At 48.1% G+C, this 13,946-nt stretch overlaps 2 long non-coding RNA genes across 4 annotated transcripts in view; one reads left to right on the top strand and one right to left on the bottom strand.

Annotated features, from left to right (window-relative positions):
• The window catches only part of LOC107323554 (uncharacterized), a 43,957-nt gene extending 32,216 nt beyond the window's left edge, over window positions 1-11,741 (top strand). For all 3 annotated transcript variants that reach the window (XR_014932173.1, XR_014932168.1, XR_014932166.1), the window contains one exon: window positions 10,598-11,741. This is a non-coding gene — a long non-coding RNA (uncharacterized LOC107323554). The remainder of the gene's footprint in view (window positions 1-10,597) is intronic.
• Window positions 9,930-13,264, bottom strand: LOC146759893 (uncharacterized). Its single transcript, XR_014932175.1, has 2 exons — window positions 12,055-13,264; window positions 9,930-10,174 (listed from the first exon to the last, which is right to left on the bottom strand). It is a non-coding gene; the product is annotated as an uncharacterized LOC146759893 (long non-coding RNA).
• Between the last annotated feature and the right edge of the window lie 682 nt (window positions 13,265-13,946).

Below are 13,946 nucleotides of genomic sequence, written 5' to 3'. Positions count from 1 at the left end.
CATTAATAATTCCTCCTTGGCTAAATGCAGGTAAGCTAAAACAGACAGGAACCCTGCTCCAAAAATCACCCCAAACTCAGATACACATCCATGCAGCCCTACACCACAGGATGTCACTGACACCAAGAGTTTGGTAGGAAGCAGATGCTCACATGAAAACACAAACCACTGCTGCAGAGAATGGCTTTGGACCAGATAATGAAAAGATGCAAAGGCTTTTCACCACAAGGTTCAAATGGAGCACTGCTTGCTTCGGGAAGAAACATCTCCTGTCAACAAACCATCTCACAGCCATTCTTCTTAGCAACACATTCCTTTTTCTTCTTGATAAGTCCCTATTATGTACTAGTGGAAAACAGGCTGCCAAGCACACTGGACTTCTGATCCAATATTACAGCTCTTTGTTCCTGGTGCAGCTCTGCAGGAAGGGGTCACCCCAGGGCAGATCCATACAGGTGTTCACTCTTTTCATCTGAGGGCTGTAGACAAGCAGTATCACTTCCTGCATCGCCTCCACCTCTTTCATCTCCATACCTGTGCTCGGCAGCTCGTTGCACAATCTATAGAGTTAGGGGCACAAGATTAAGCACACGGAATCCATGCGCCTCACATTTGATTGTGCATTGAGCAGCTGTGCTCAGCCCAGCACTGGGGATGGTTGTGGCAGCACACCTTGCTGGAATTACTAAATTCTGGGTAAATGGGTGAGTCCGCTCCATGGGAGGCTGATATGTGAAACTCAGCCGTGTTTGCGAGAGCAAAGTTCAGCTCAAGGCACCACCTGTCAGGTCAGGAATAGGAGTCATAGCAGGAGGAACCTTCCATGTCTTAACAAGTTAAGCAAGCAAAGGAGGAGGGGAGAAGCACATTGCTTTTTGCAGCGGTACAATAACCTGAAGGGACAGCTTGCATGCAGCCAAACGCTGCAGCTAAAACACGTTTTGCCAGTGGTGGTGTGTAAGGTCACAGGTTTCACTGCTTCTTTACTGCCCCAGAGATGACATAAGAGTTGGGCAGGCGAGTCGGGCTAACACGAGTTTATTTGAACACGGAAAGAAAGTTCTATAATCTAGCAATCCTTACCTTCTGTTTGCCCCCTCTTTGTAAACACGCTAATTTAGGGCCAACCGTCCGATCTGCTGGGCTTAAATTACGCTTCCGCGGGGCACAAGCTGGTGAAGGAGGGAAAGGTAAAGCATCCTCCCTGCCCTACCCTGTACGCAAGTATGAAATCCTTACCCTGGCACCAAAGAGAACCCCATGGGCTCTTCCTTTAATCACTTCAAGGGGCCCGGTCTGCGGCGTTGTGGTGGGTATCCCTGGTGTAACCAGTTTGTTAACAGCCAGAATAAGCTTTCTAGCTCCAGTCAAAGCAAACAGAGGAAAAGCAGGAGCCTGCTGACAGCGCACTTCAAACGATGCTGAGCCCAGGTTTGCTCACTTTCTAAATAGTCAGTTCAACACATGAATTTTGAGAATCAAGCTTTAAAAGCCCTCCTCAAAGCCTTGCTTGCGGAGATGCTGAGCAGTAACACTCACCAAACTCAACTCCCTTCTTTACCATCACCAGAATGTCAGCACTGTGCCTACGCTGAAGCCTTTTCTGTGGTCATTCCCACAAGGGAAAAGAGGAAGGGGATCCCTAAGCTCATGTATGAGGATCTGAATGTTACCTGCCCCTCCTTGCTGCCTATTATCCAGCACAGCAGCCTGGCACCTGGGTTTGCCTGGACTCCCATCTGCCTATTCATCATTTGGCCACAGTTGAATGAAAAGAAGAAGAAAAAAAAGGGAGGAGGGGAAGAAAAAAAGGAAAAGAAAAAGAAAAAGAAAAAGGAGGGAAAACAAAGTCTTTCATCTTCATAGCAGCAAGATTTCAGATCTAAAGAGCTGGGACTCTCAGCTGCTTTAAATTGAGGGTTATGGCTGCCAACTGTCAATCTGAAGCTGCATATTACCTTTCATCCAGTCCTGCGTTGTTCAGGCCATAGCTTTTCTTGCCTTTTGTTTCCTCTCGGATCGGTTAAGTGGAAGCAGGTGTTTTCCTGCCTGCTAATCTCCAGTACATTCAGGCAGGCCCAGCAACTGGGCAGGTAAATGGAGCCCGGCGCTGGTGGCTACAGCCATGTCTCCGCAAGCAGCCCTGACAAATGTTCTCCCTTCTGCTTGCACTTCCATTTTGCACTGTCTCCCTCATCACTGTTCCTCTTCACTCAGACCTTTGCTCTTCAGATATGGATTTCTAGGTCCAAGTGAGACTGTGAGCTGCTCAAGTGAACAGGCCAAGTCTGGCATGCCCCAGTGCCATGGCCTAAATGCAGGCAACAGCTGCAAATCTCATGCTACTATTGGGATGATGGATTGACTTCCTCAAAGACTATCGCATGTATTATAGGTAAAGGGAGGCTGAGAGAAAACTCAGCTAAGATCACAAGAGGAGGAAGAATGGCTCACACGCTATTTGTCTATACATGCCTATCAAGAATTAGCAGCAGCAGCAGCCAAGCTCTTCCAGCTGTCACAGTCCAGCAAAGAAACTCTGAACATTGATCTGGCTTCCTTCTCCTCGCCCACAAACTGTATCTTTTCGTTAGAGCAAACAGTATTCCTTTTCCCTTTGCACCAGCTTAATGTGTAATCAGGAACCTATTGGGCAACCAAGTGGCACCGTCAACATCTCTGCCCACGCGGAGACGGTTTCCATTCCAATAGACACTCTCTGGTTGAGACAGCAGTCGCAGAAGGAGCAGATCTTCCCTAATTGCATCGCGTGACAGTGCAAATAGAGCCCTGACTTCACCACCACCTCGTGCCAGGAGTGAGAGCTACAAGGAGAGTCAGCACCTTCCTCCTGCTCGCACGCTGCCTCCCAAACAAGCTGGCTGTGCAGAGCTGGTGGCATGCAGGCTTCTGAATCATCAGCCTATGTTACGGCTCTGTGAGTAAGCGTCTGCCTCCCATTGGGCTTCCATTACGTGTTGCAACAGTTTTGCATGTACCTGAATGCGTGGAGGAAAACTGATGTGGCAGCAACATCGCCACATCCCCAGCAGGGCACCGTGTTGCTCGATCCTCCATCAGCATACATGCAATACAAAGAAAAGAAATGGTTAAAGACACGCAGTTCACTGCAGCCCATTTTTAACGTTTCTATATTAAGTAAATAAAGTCGACATAAAATTCAGGTCAGGAACTATTTGTTCAGGGTCAGGTGACTTCAACTCAGCTAATCAGGGAGACACACCTTTCCTTCTGAACAATCTTCCACTTGAGATCTGCAGTTAAAAACAGGTTTGCTGCAGATCAAGTCAGTGAACTGCAGCACAAGTACCCACAAAAGTAGAACAATGGGCATAATTTTCACTCCCAGGCGCACGCAAGATCCAGATCGCAGCAAGAGCAGAGGGAGCAGTATGTTGCAATGCAGAGCTGACTGCAAGACCCAAAACGTACCAAGAAGGCCCTAAAAAGCTGTAAATTGTTGGGATCAGCTGGGAAAAAAAACACCCACCTGAAATGTTACTTAGAGCATTGTTGGCTTTGATATTACACCCAAACCTGCTCACGCCAAGGACTGAAGGAGTTTGGTTGCTGCCTTTAGGAAAGCATTTCTAGGGATGGCCAACTTGGGTACAGCTTAGGCTGTGCTGTGCTGCTTTCACATGCCAAGCCACAGCAGAAGGCGATGCCTGCATCACACTTAGATGTGCCTGCAGAGCTGCTGCTGTTTTCCAGTGCTGCCGGGATACCTGCTCCCAACTCTACAGCACCAGGTGCAGAAACCAACAGCATTACCTGACAGAAACACACCTCCCTCCTGTCCCTTGCAATAATAACACGACTAAGCAGTTGCAAAGCTCAGACCCTGCAATTTGTAATGATGATAAAGCAATGCAGCAAAAGAAACCAAACCACATCTAATTTCTGGCTTGATGCGTGCAACCGTCTCCTCTGACACAGAAATCTGTGCAATGCTGAGCAAACACACCGCCTTCCTGAGCAGCTTTAAACCTCTTGTTTCCTGGTGTTGTTTTAACTCAGGTCTGATACAACAGGCTGCTGTTTAAAACAACAGACCACTACGTGGCAAAACCAGACCAAACACCCTGACCTACCTCCTGTTTCGATCAACAACAAATCAAGCTGCATTCAGCCCTAACTGCTAAGAAACGCTTTAAAAGTGAAGAAATCCAAACAGGCTGCCGTGCCTTATTGGGCAGGCAACTCTGCTGCTTTGTTTTGTGCAAATTATTTCTCTGGGTTGGGCTGGATATGCACATGGATTGTTTGGTTACCGGTTTGGGGTGAAGAAAGGTGCTGTCATGCTGAGCTGTGCTTTGAGGGCAGGAGGGCTGTGTAGGAATAGTGAGTGGCCCAATCTGAGCCTCTTGAGCCAGGTGGGGATTTTTAGAGCCATGAGAGCAGAGTAGACCTTATCCTTCTCATCTGCAGAAGCTGCAGCACTCACCTGCATGCTGAGGCAGAGGTCAGTACAGATCCATGTCCATGGAGTCATCTGGGTGGGCAAGCAGCCACGGAGCAGCCACCACCAGCAAGAGAACCCTCAGAGCAGTGCAGAGAACTCAGCCTTGGGAATGGAGTCTTCATGATGGAAGTGGGACCTGAGGGGTATTTCGAAGCCAATTCGCTACAGTGCCACACGCAGCAGTCAAAAAGCATCTGTAAAAATGAGATGACCTCATGAGCTCGGCCAGTCTCTAAACAACATTAGTCTGTGAGCATGCAGAGCAGAGACGGTGTCTGGAGGGGTCAGTTGCAGGTCATCTTGCTGAGCAATGTAAACCTGTTTGGCTCTGATCATCCCATTGCATCCCTCAGCATCACAGCGTGCAGCCACCGCTCCGTGCCCAGGGACCAGCTGTGTCTCAGTCCAAGGGCCCCATTGCCAAATCCCTTTGCTTTTGTGACACGGGAGGGTGATAATTATCTTGATCGTTTATCTTTGACACAGACATGCCTGGTGACACGGAGCAGCTTTAGCCAGGCAGGTACACAGTGGGACAAGCATGTTACCTGATAGGGTGCCTTTTAGGTCTATTTTATACAGTCTTTAGACAGTGAGTGTGTCACTAAGTTGGATATTAGGAAGAATTTCTTCTCTGAGAGAATAGTAATGCATTGGCACAGGCTGCCCAGGGAGGTGGGGAGTCTTTGCCATGGAGGTGTCTAAGGGAAGGGTGGGCATAATATGAGGGGCATAAGTTAGGTGGGCAATACTAGAGGTAGGTGGAGAGCATGCACTACAGCACTGCAGTTCTGCAGGAGCTTCTGGAACCAACACAGCCAGCACTGAGCGAGCAGAAAGCCATTTGTAAAGCAGAGATCAACTTTGCATGGAACATTCAAATGAGGAAACCAAGCGGTGCTTCACTGACTGTGCACATTTGAATGCCAAATAGCAAAAAACAATAAAAACCACAAAATAGCTTCTCCAACCCATTGGATGTTAGGAAATTGTAGCCTTTACAAACTGCACGTTCAGTATTCGAGATGTGCTTAGCAAAGTTACACTTCTCAGCTCTCCAACAGGAGGCCAATGCTGATCTTTCTTTCCCATAGAAACAGTTTATTATTATAAAGGAAATGGTGCATTGGTTGTATGAATCTCAGATATCAGCCTGTCCCAGAGGTGCTACGCTGAAGGAAAACCTGGCTGATTTTTTCTTCTAACAGAGATTTGTCATTCCAGGAACCTTCAATGTAGTGATTAGGGAAACAAATTGTCCTCGTATCTCCATCATAGGTGTGGTCCTACACTGCACTGGAAGCCACAGCCTTGCTGCAGAAATGATAGCGGTCCTTTGCCAATTTGGAAAACCCCTTCAGTGAGAGAAATGCATCCACAATCTCCAAAGGCGCAGCTTTAGACTGAATATGGCAAAATAACCTAAGAAATACGAGCACGCCCAGCCACATAATGAAGAGAAATTAAAATGCAGATATTTCACAGGGAATGTCTGAATACAAGCATTGAACCTTGAGATGAAAGATGCCAGAGCAGCGCAGAGCTGTGCCGTTGTACAGCGAGCTTTGCTTGACTGCGCCAGCAGGGAAAGGGATGGGGAGGGGGAATAAGAGAAAATACAAGTTTTGCACAAAGCCAAAAGGAGGCAAAACGTGCCTTGGTGACAGCTGGCACTGCATGCAGGATGAGTGGTCGGGAGGCAGCAGTGCTGGCAGGAGATGTGTGCTCAGCGCAGGAAATGCTGCTTTGAACGGATCCTAATTACGGCCCTTCTCTCCCCCGTCTATCCTGCGTGGTGCTGTAATTACAGGAACAAAGCTGGGAAGGGGCTGTTTCTTGAGCAAGATCCAAGGTGTTTGCAGGCAGTGGGAGCTGCGCCCACGTGTTCTGAGCTGAGAGAGGAAAACAGAGGAATAAAGGAGCAGGGAAAGCGCGGTGCCATCCTGCATCGCCTCCACGGTGGCTGATTTTGCTTTTATTGATGTTTTTAAAGCTGTTTGTGGCTCATTTCTCCCTCTAAGTCAGAGGGAACGGAAGGGTCAGAGGCATGAGAAGGAGAGCACAGGCCACTCCATTGCTCCTTAGGCCCATCTACAGAAGCCTAAATGTACCGAGTTTGAATTCTTCAGGCATTTCTTCAGGCTCGCCCTCCATCCACCTCCAGTAACAGGTTGGATTCTGACAGTACCACCATATGGATGGGAAAGAATACTGCAAAGTCCACAGGAATAAAGCTTGGAGGCCCCCGGTGCTGCACCGCTCCCCCAGGGGCAGCATCTCTTGTCAAAGCTGCCTATCACAGACCCTGGGGACGATCCCAGCAGCTGCCATACGTTCCATTTCCAAATCACCTCCAGCTTTCCTTTCTATGAGGCTTACAGTTGCCCATCCAGATTTCTTGCCGGGCTCCCAAAGTTGCATTAAGTCGCAGTCCCCATCTCCCACCCCTAGCAACACTGCTCCTGCGTTCGGTTTCACCTGCAGTAATTGGTCCCTGAAGGGCAAGAGGTGGCAGGAGCTTGTGCTGCATGGTAAGGTGTGGGAATGGAGGAAATTAACACCAGCTCTGGTTTTCCATCCCAGTGAATAATGTGATTACTGAGGAGGGGAGAAGGGCTGAGCCTTACATCAGCTGTCAGGCGGGGTTGAACCTTTCTTTTCCCCTTTCTTTTAAAGCAAGCAGATGGGGAGACCATTACATCCACAGCCTGCCCAATGCAAGCACACCTCACAGCAGCTTTTGCCAATGAGTTAAAGGAAATGTTTCTTAAGTCATCAGCACCGCCATGTGAAAAATACCTAAATTGAAAGATCTAGGGAAGAGGAAGGCAGAGCATAACCACAAGTGACGCCGGCATGCCAGAACAGGCATGAAAAAGACTTGCCTGAAAACTGCCATTTATTCCTGCAGGACAAGGTTCCTTTGGCCAGGAGGTATTATGCTGCTGCCCTGCAGTCCCAACACCACACTGCTGGCAGCACAGACAGACCTGTGCTGGTTGGGGTGCATTCCCCTCTGCGTATCCAGGCAGGCAGCGCTAAGCTGCGGCTGCGTGGCTTGAATCCAAGGGAAGTGCAAGGGGAAGAGAAACTTCCCTTCTCTTGCTTGCATTGGTACAAGGAGAGATTTTCACTGGACCCTACTGGGAACGTTTGGTGCTGTTTGGGGTGATGGAGAAGCTCTGAATTTCTTGCTTTACCTTCCAGCTCCAAACAAAGCACTCTCTATGTAAAAGGAACCTCGCTGCCGGCGAAGCAGCTAGTTCCAACACATCCCTTTCCCTGCTGGCACCCTCCACGTAGCCCCCACAGAAGGGGCAGGGAGTGCATTTCCCAGCACACCTGAGTCACCCCGAGCTGAGAGCAGGCAGGAAGGGGTGGTGGCAGCTGGGAAGCTCCCGTGAGTCACCCACCAAGAGCCAAATGGAGAGGAAGGAACTTGGCACTGTGCTCTTACTCCTCCCGTCAGACTTCTTGTTGAAGGCTGGCCACGGGGGGAGGAAAGGATCATTACAGCGAAAGCAAATGCAATAAGGAAAAGGAGGAAGAGTGGAAGCAAAACCACCTTCTTGCCACCAAGCTGCATGATACTGGATTTGGGCAGTTCTCCTCGAGCTGTTTTATGGCTCCCAACAGAAATACTCATAGTGTGAGCTCTTCTAAACAATGCTGGAAGTGAGTGTGATGGTCTGTTTGTCTCAGGTCACCATCCTCAGGTCATCACACTTCCTACCTGCTCCAGCATGAAGCAGTAGTGAGGCAGGTGGAGCATCATGAGCATGGTTTGCTCAGCCTTAACGCTGCAGGCCCTGGATTTGCAGGCTAAATACGAACGTGTGTCTGTGTGTGTGGAACTGATAGGAAGATATCAGCACAGTGAAGAGAGCAGAACTCTGCCCTAATCAGGGTTTGTGGCCCAAATTTGCCATTGTTTTTTTCTTTTTTTGTATGTATATATATAAGGGAAGAAAAAGCTACACAGGAGATGTTCTTCCACTGATACTTCAAGTTTCCTGAAGCTCTTAAGCTTGAAAGCTTGGGATAAACACTTTCTTTTTGCTTGCAGTATTTAAGATGAGACTGACAGTTTTCTCTCTGCTCAGTACTGAAGTGACTGTGCTTAGCTCTGCACATGAAATTTAGCAAAGACCTCACCAAGACATCCATGATGAAGAAAATTACGACTGGTCAGGAATTTTGGCTCGAGTTCTTTCCAAACAGAGAGCAGATCTGGAAAACCTTTCACTAGACACTAGATAGGGCAAAGCCAGGTGCACGATCCTGCCCTGTGCTGCTTTGCAGGGGAATCCTGGCCTTGACTCACCACTGAGAAATGTTCACAGACCACAAAGGAGAACAAAACCTTTGGAGGTGGAGACATGCCACCGTGGAGCACCGAGCACACGTGCCTTGCTGTAGGTGAGCAGCGTGGGGTGCCCTGGCTGCTGCACCCCATCCTGATTAGAGCAGTGCTTTCTCACCGCTGAGCAAATTAGCTGAAATGTGAATGACTGCAGCCAGGTACCTCTTTACTGCTTCTTGATTGCTTCATCTGAGATGTCTGGGCCATGATATTTGTTAATTACCAACTATCGAATGGAAAACATGACTGGTGCATTATTAACCTTTCGTAGCTTCGATGTGCTGTTTGACTAACACCAGGAACACCAGTTTTCTCACAATTAATCATTGTACATCTTAAAGCAGAAGATATGGAAAAGTTCATTTTACTTAGGACAGGCAAACAGGCTTGGCAACCTCTCGAGGCCCTCCTGTCCTTTTTGTCACTGATTCCACAGCTTTCTGATCATTTTCCTGCAATGATGTGCTGTTTTGTAAAAGCTGATTGCACCTCTCAATAAATGAAGCAACCATTTGTTAGGCACGTTTTGCTCGCTGTGTTTTTGCTACGTTAGCTGGTGGCAACGCATGAAATGAGTAATAACGCTGATGATGAATGAACCTGCCAAGAGCCATCACTCATCTTGTGGCTTTCCATCCAATGCTTCTTTTGCTGCTTGCAGCAAGATGCCACAAAACAACCCAGAGACGATTTGACACTGCAGCATGCAGGATTCCCATTGCAGCACTAGTGGTAAACGGGGTCACCAAGGAGACTGCATCCTTCTCTGGCTGCTCTCTTTGCAACACACTGGGATTATTATGTTTTATGTGTAAAGCAAGAGTGATGCTGCAAGGCTATTGAAACACCAAGGAATACACAACTTCTCTTTTGCAACCTCACCCGAATCCCTGTGAACTTAAAGAAGCAAACAGAGGAAGGATCGGCGGAGCATAACTCGTTCTGCTCGTGCTTTTTCCTGCTGCTGGAAGGGTTAAAGCCTTATTTATATCAGACAGAAGACGTTTGCTGGGTTCAACCCCTCCTTCTATCTAACCTGTAGCTTATCGACAGAAACAAAAGGAGGCTCCAGATGACAGATGAGCTAATCTGCAGTGCAGAGCTGCAGGAGAATGCTTTATTCTATCAATCATTTAAGGCATGACCGATGAGGGCTCAGTGCAGTTGAATTTGCTGTCCTTTTTTAATGGGTCTGTTATTCAATCTTGGTATGACTGTAGGCCAAGGAGCCAGGTCAGCAGCTTGGGTACAGGGTGGCAGGATCCTGACGGCGGTGTCTGTCAGACAGGTGGTGTCTGCCTATAGGTGCTGCTGTTTCTTTGACTCTGGGGGAAGCAGAACAGTAAACAGTTTGTTGAAAGCAAAGTTTTTTAAAGGTAAAGGAAGGATGGGACTTCTGGATGCCACGTGGCGTGGCTGATCCAACTCTTCTGACAGGGACACGGTGGTGCAAGGTTGTATGGGGCCATGTCGTTGGTATCCACATCATTTATATGACATTTATTATTATTATTATGTGAGTTTGGAGCAGCAGCTGCTTCTCTAGTGGCCTTGAATTATTTTAAAGAGAAACACACTCCTGTTAGTGCCTGAAATAAGGGCTTAGGGGATGGTATTTCTCCAAGCACCTTGAGAGCTGCCTAGATAAGGGAAGGTGGGGGGAAGGAGAAGGGAAAGAGACCAAAGGAGGAGAAGGAGATGTGAAAGTTCAGTTTGCGCTAATATTTGTGCCTTTTTTTCCCCTGCAGATCTTGGATCAGTCTGTGGCTGAGTTTAGAGCATAATGTTGCAAAACATATCTGGGAACACCTGAATTCTTCCCTCATAGAACCTATGATTTCAGCAGAGGCTGGAAAGCGACATGCCTTTGAGGATGGCAGCCCTAAGGCATAACATCGTTATGGCATGTGCTTAGGAACTGAACTCTCCTTCAGATAAATGGACATAAACTCCGAAATGCCTTCAAATCCGGCAGAGGGGCTTTGATCACTTCTACAAATGGAAATCCAGTTTCTAAATCACTTGGACACTTGAAAATTAGACTGGAGCACGAACGTGATTGATGGCGATGTTTTCAACTCGCTGATTCAAATGGCTACTCTAGATGAAAAAGGAATTTCAGCTTGCGGAAAACAGGAGGGAAGAGCTTGGAGAAAAGGGCCATAAAACAAATTAACACGGGGCCTCCAGGCATCGGCTCAAAACATTTCATTCCTTAGAGATGAGGTACCTCTGGGGAAACAGAAGCAGCAAAACAAATGACAAATGGAAGCCGAGGGATGCAAATGATGAAACAAAAAGCGGTAAGAAGTTAGGCAGTACTTAAGGGCTGAGATTGGTTTCGTACGTTATCCTTAGAGAAGCCCATTTAAGTGCTCATATCGGAAGGAAGTACTTCTACCTGCTTGAGGAATATAATCTCTTCTCGTGCCTTTATACTGAGCTTTGTAGGGCACTTGATTTGCTTCTTCTCTCTTTCTTTCACAGATGACTGTAACAACTCGATTTGCCTCCCGTGTTCCCTTGGGGAGCATTCAAATTGTTTCCATGGGAGATTATATTTCTGTGGAGCCCTTTTCAGGATTTGTTCCATTACATTCGGGCTGTTTTCCAGAAATATTTTAATATTCAAACAGATATTGCTGCCTTCGCGCCTTCGTTTGCAAATAAAAATCAGAGCTGAGGCAAATCAAGGGAGGAAGCTGTGATTCGAGCTGGACCATTCAAATCACTTTTTGGTTATGAAATGCTGATCGCTGAGCCTAGATTAGCTCCGATGGAAGCTGTTGATATTCAGGTGGCCTTTCTTCCTCATTCTGTCTTTGTTTCAGAGACACCTGACAGGATATTAATGTTTAGATATGCAAAATATACCCTTATTTTCAACGTTAATCATCTGAGCTGCTGATTTTTATTTTTATTTTTTTCAATGCCTTCTCAAAGCAGAGCTAGAGAAATGTGTTCAGGGGAAGATAAGTGAAATACATGACATTTCTGCCCTTCCATTGAAGGCAGAAGTTAATCTTCTCATCCCGTGAGTTCAAGACAGACCAAATGCACTTTGAAAGCAAGGAGTTAAATATTGCAGAGTGCTGGGGCTGCACCGCATCCCCTGCAGACATTTCACTTGGCATTTATGGCACCGCCATACAGAGGGGTTTTGGTTCTGTTCTGTTTTCCTCCCAACACCCAAAGGAAAGCCTACTTTTGCTGCTAACGCTGTCACGTCCAAAAGGGGAAGAAGCCCATTAGTCTTCAGCATCCTCACCACCTGCTAGCAAGACCCAGCCGCGCCACGCATTCCCCTTCAGCTTCACTCCAAAGCCCTTCATCTCTGTTCAGGTCACCTGTAGGTTCCTCTGCCCTTTCCCCACGCGCCAGCACAGTTTCCTAATGCTCTGCTTCAGTCTTTGGAAGAGTGTCACGGCTTGGAGGTGGCAGAATAGTTGCCTCAGTTTGCTCAGGCTTTGTGGGTCCTGACCCAACTTCCACCAGCACGTTGCTGCTGATGGATTCCAAAGGTTTGACGCAACGGCACTGCAGGAACAAAAATAACCCAACATCTGGCCCCGTTCTGAACACACACACATGGGAAAGTAAACCTCGGCGAGCCAGGTGCTGTTAACTCCGCTGCTGTGACTGCAGCAGAGGGAAGGGCTTGATAACCAACGCAGCAGAAGATAGAAAACCTCCAGCTCCCACCTACTCCTTTAGCATCGTGGCTGGAAAGCGTCCAGACCATGGAATCCCAGAAGGGATTGGGAAGAATGGGCCGGAGCCCATGCCCTGGGAAGCAGCTTGGGTCTGCTGGGTGATCTCCATTCACAGCAGCTCAGGAGTTAACCAACTGCCGGCGCCTGCACCTTCTATTTGCCTTGGATTTGCACCAAGCTTGAGTCATCACGTTCAAACAGAGTGGAGGGAGGGGGGGGAAAGAGCTTCGTTTTCCACGAAGGGCATTCCCATACCAGGGCACTTTTAAGTTCTTACCAGGAAAAGGAGCCTTTTGGAAACAGGGCGGGTGGGTGCGTACCTTCTCTGAGGGGAAAAAAAGGATCTGCTCAGATCTATATGTAATCACAAACAACTCGGCTGCAGCGGCGTCCAAATGAAGCAGGACCTCCGGGTACATCGGGTCACCTCTGCCTTTTCAGAAAGATTTAGTGGGGCCGCAGCAAAACTAATCTCGTTACATAGGTGGGACCGAGGGCTTTTATAGTAGCAGACTATCAAAGGAACGTGAGGAATGCAGGGTGTAAACAGATCAGATCTTTTTCCCCCTTCTTGCAGAAAGGCCTAGGTTTCTTCCCTTTCCTCCGAGGCTTGAGAAATTTAAATGAAATCCCAAGGCGTGCACGTTACTCAAATACACTCCGTCCCCAGCCCGGGATTCAAAGCCAACAATTCACAGGTTTTTCCTGTTTAATCAGGGGTCACGCAGGAACTCGGCGGAGCCCTGGAACCGGATCCACTGGCCGTTTGGGTTGAAGTGGAGTGAAATTGACCTACAGCACATTAACCCCTCATTTTGCTATTTCACCCATTTGGAAGGGTTCAGTCCTACAATTACCGACCCTACCCACTGGATGTGACTCTGCAGAATGGATTTCCTATCCCAGACCCACACCCACACGTCAGGTCTGTCCGTGCACAGTGAAGGTAGAAGGCTGATCCTGGGGCCGAGCGGGGCCTGAAGGTCAGCGGGAGGCTCGGGCGGGAACGGTGATGGAGCGACGGGACTGGGAAGAGTGGAAGGAGGTGGATGCTGGGGGAGTAAGTCTGACAGGAGCTGCTCCTGTGACCCACCAAGGAAGGTCATTAGCACTGATGAGTAAGAATATTAACAGAAATGTGTGGAATTCTAATGGCACTAAAGCACCATTAGTGGGGAGAGGCGCGTGGATCTGCCGCGTCCTCTGCTCTCGCTCCAGGAAGTTTTTAAGCTGATGGTTCCTGAAAGCCTGCACAAATATGACTCCTGTGCTTGTTTACATACCCTGCCCACGCCTTCGTAACAGCGAGGTCACACACAGTCTCTCGATCCCTGTTCTTAACGCGAGCACCCCACAGAAGAATTACTGTAGTCTGAGGTTCCCA

Source organism: Coturnix japonica, chromosome 9, assembly GCF_054131305.1.
Source record: "Coturnix japonica strain WE chromosome 9, WE-NBRP24, whole genome shotgun sequence".
Classification (NCBI taxonomy): Eukaryota; Metazoa; Chordata; class Aves; order Galliformes; family Phasianidae; genus Coturnix; species Coturnix japonica.
Note: the sequence above shows the minus strand (reverse complement) of the source record. Positions and strands in the feature narration are given on the sequence as shown.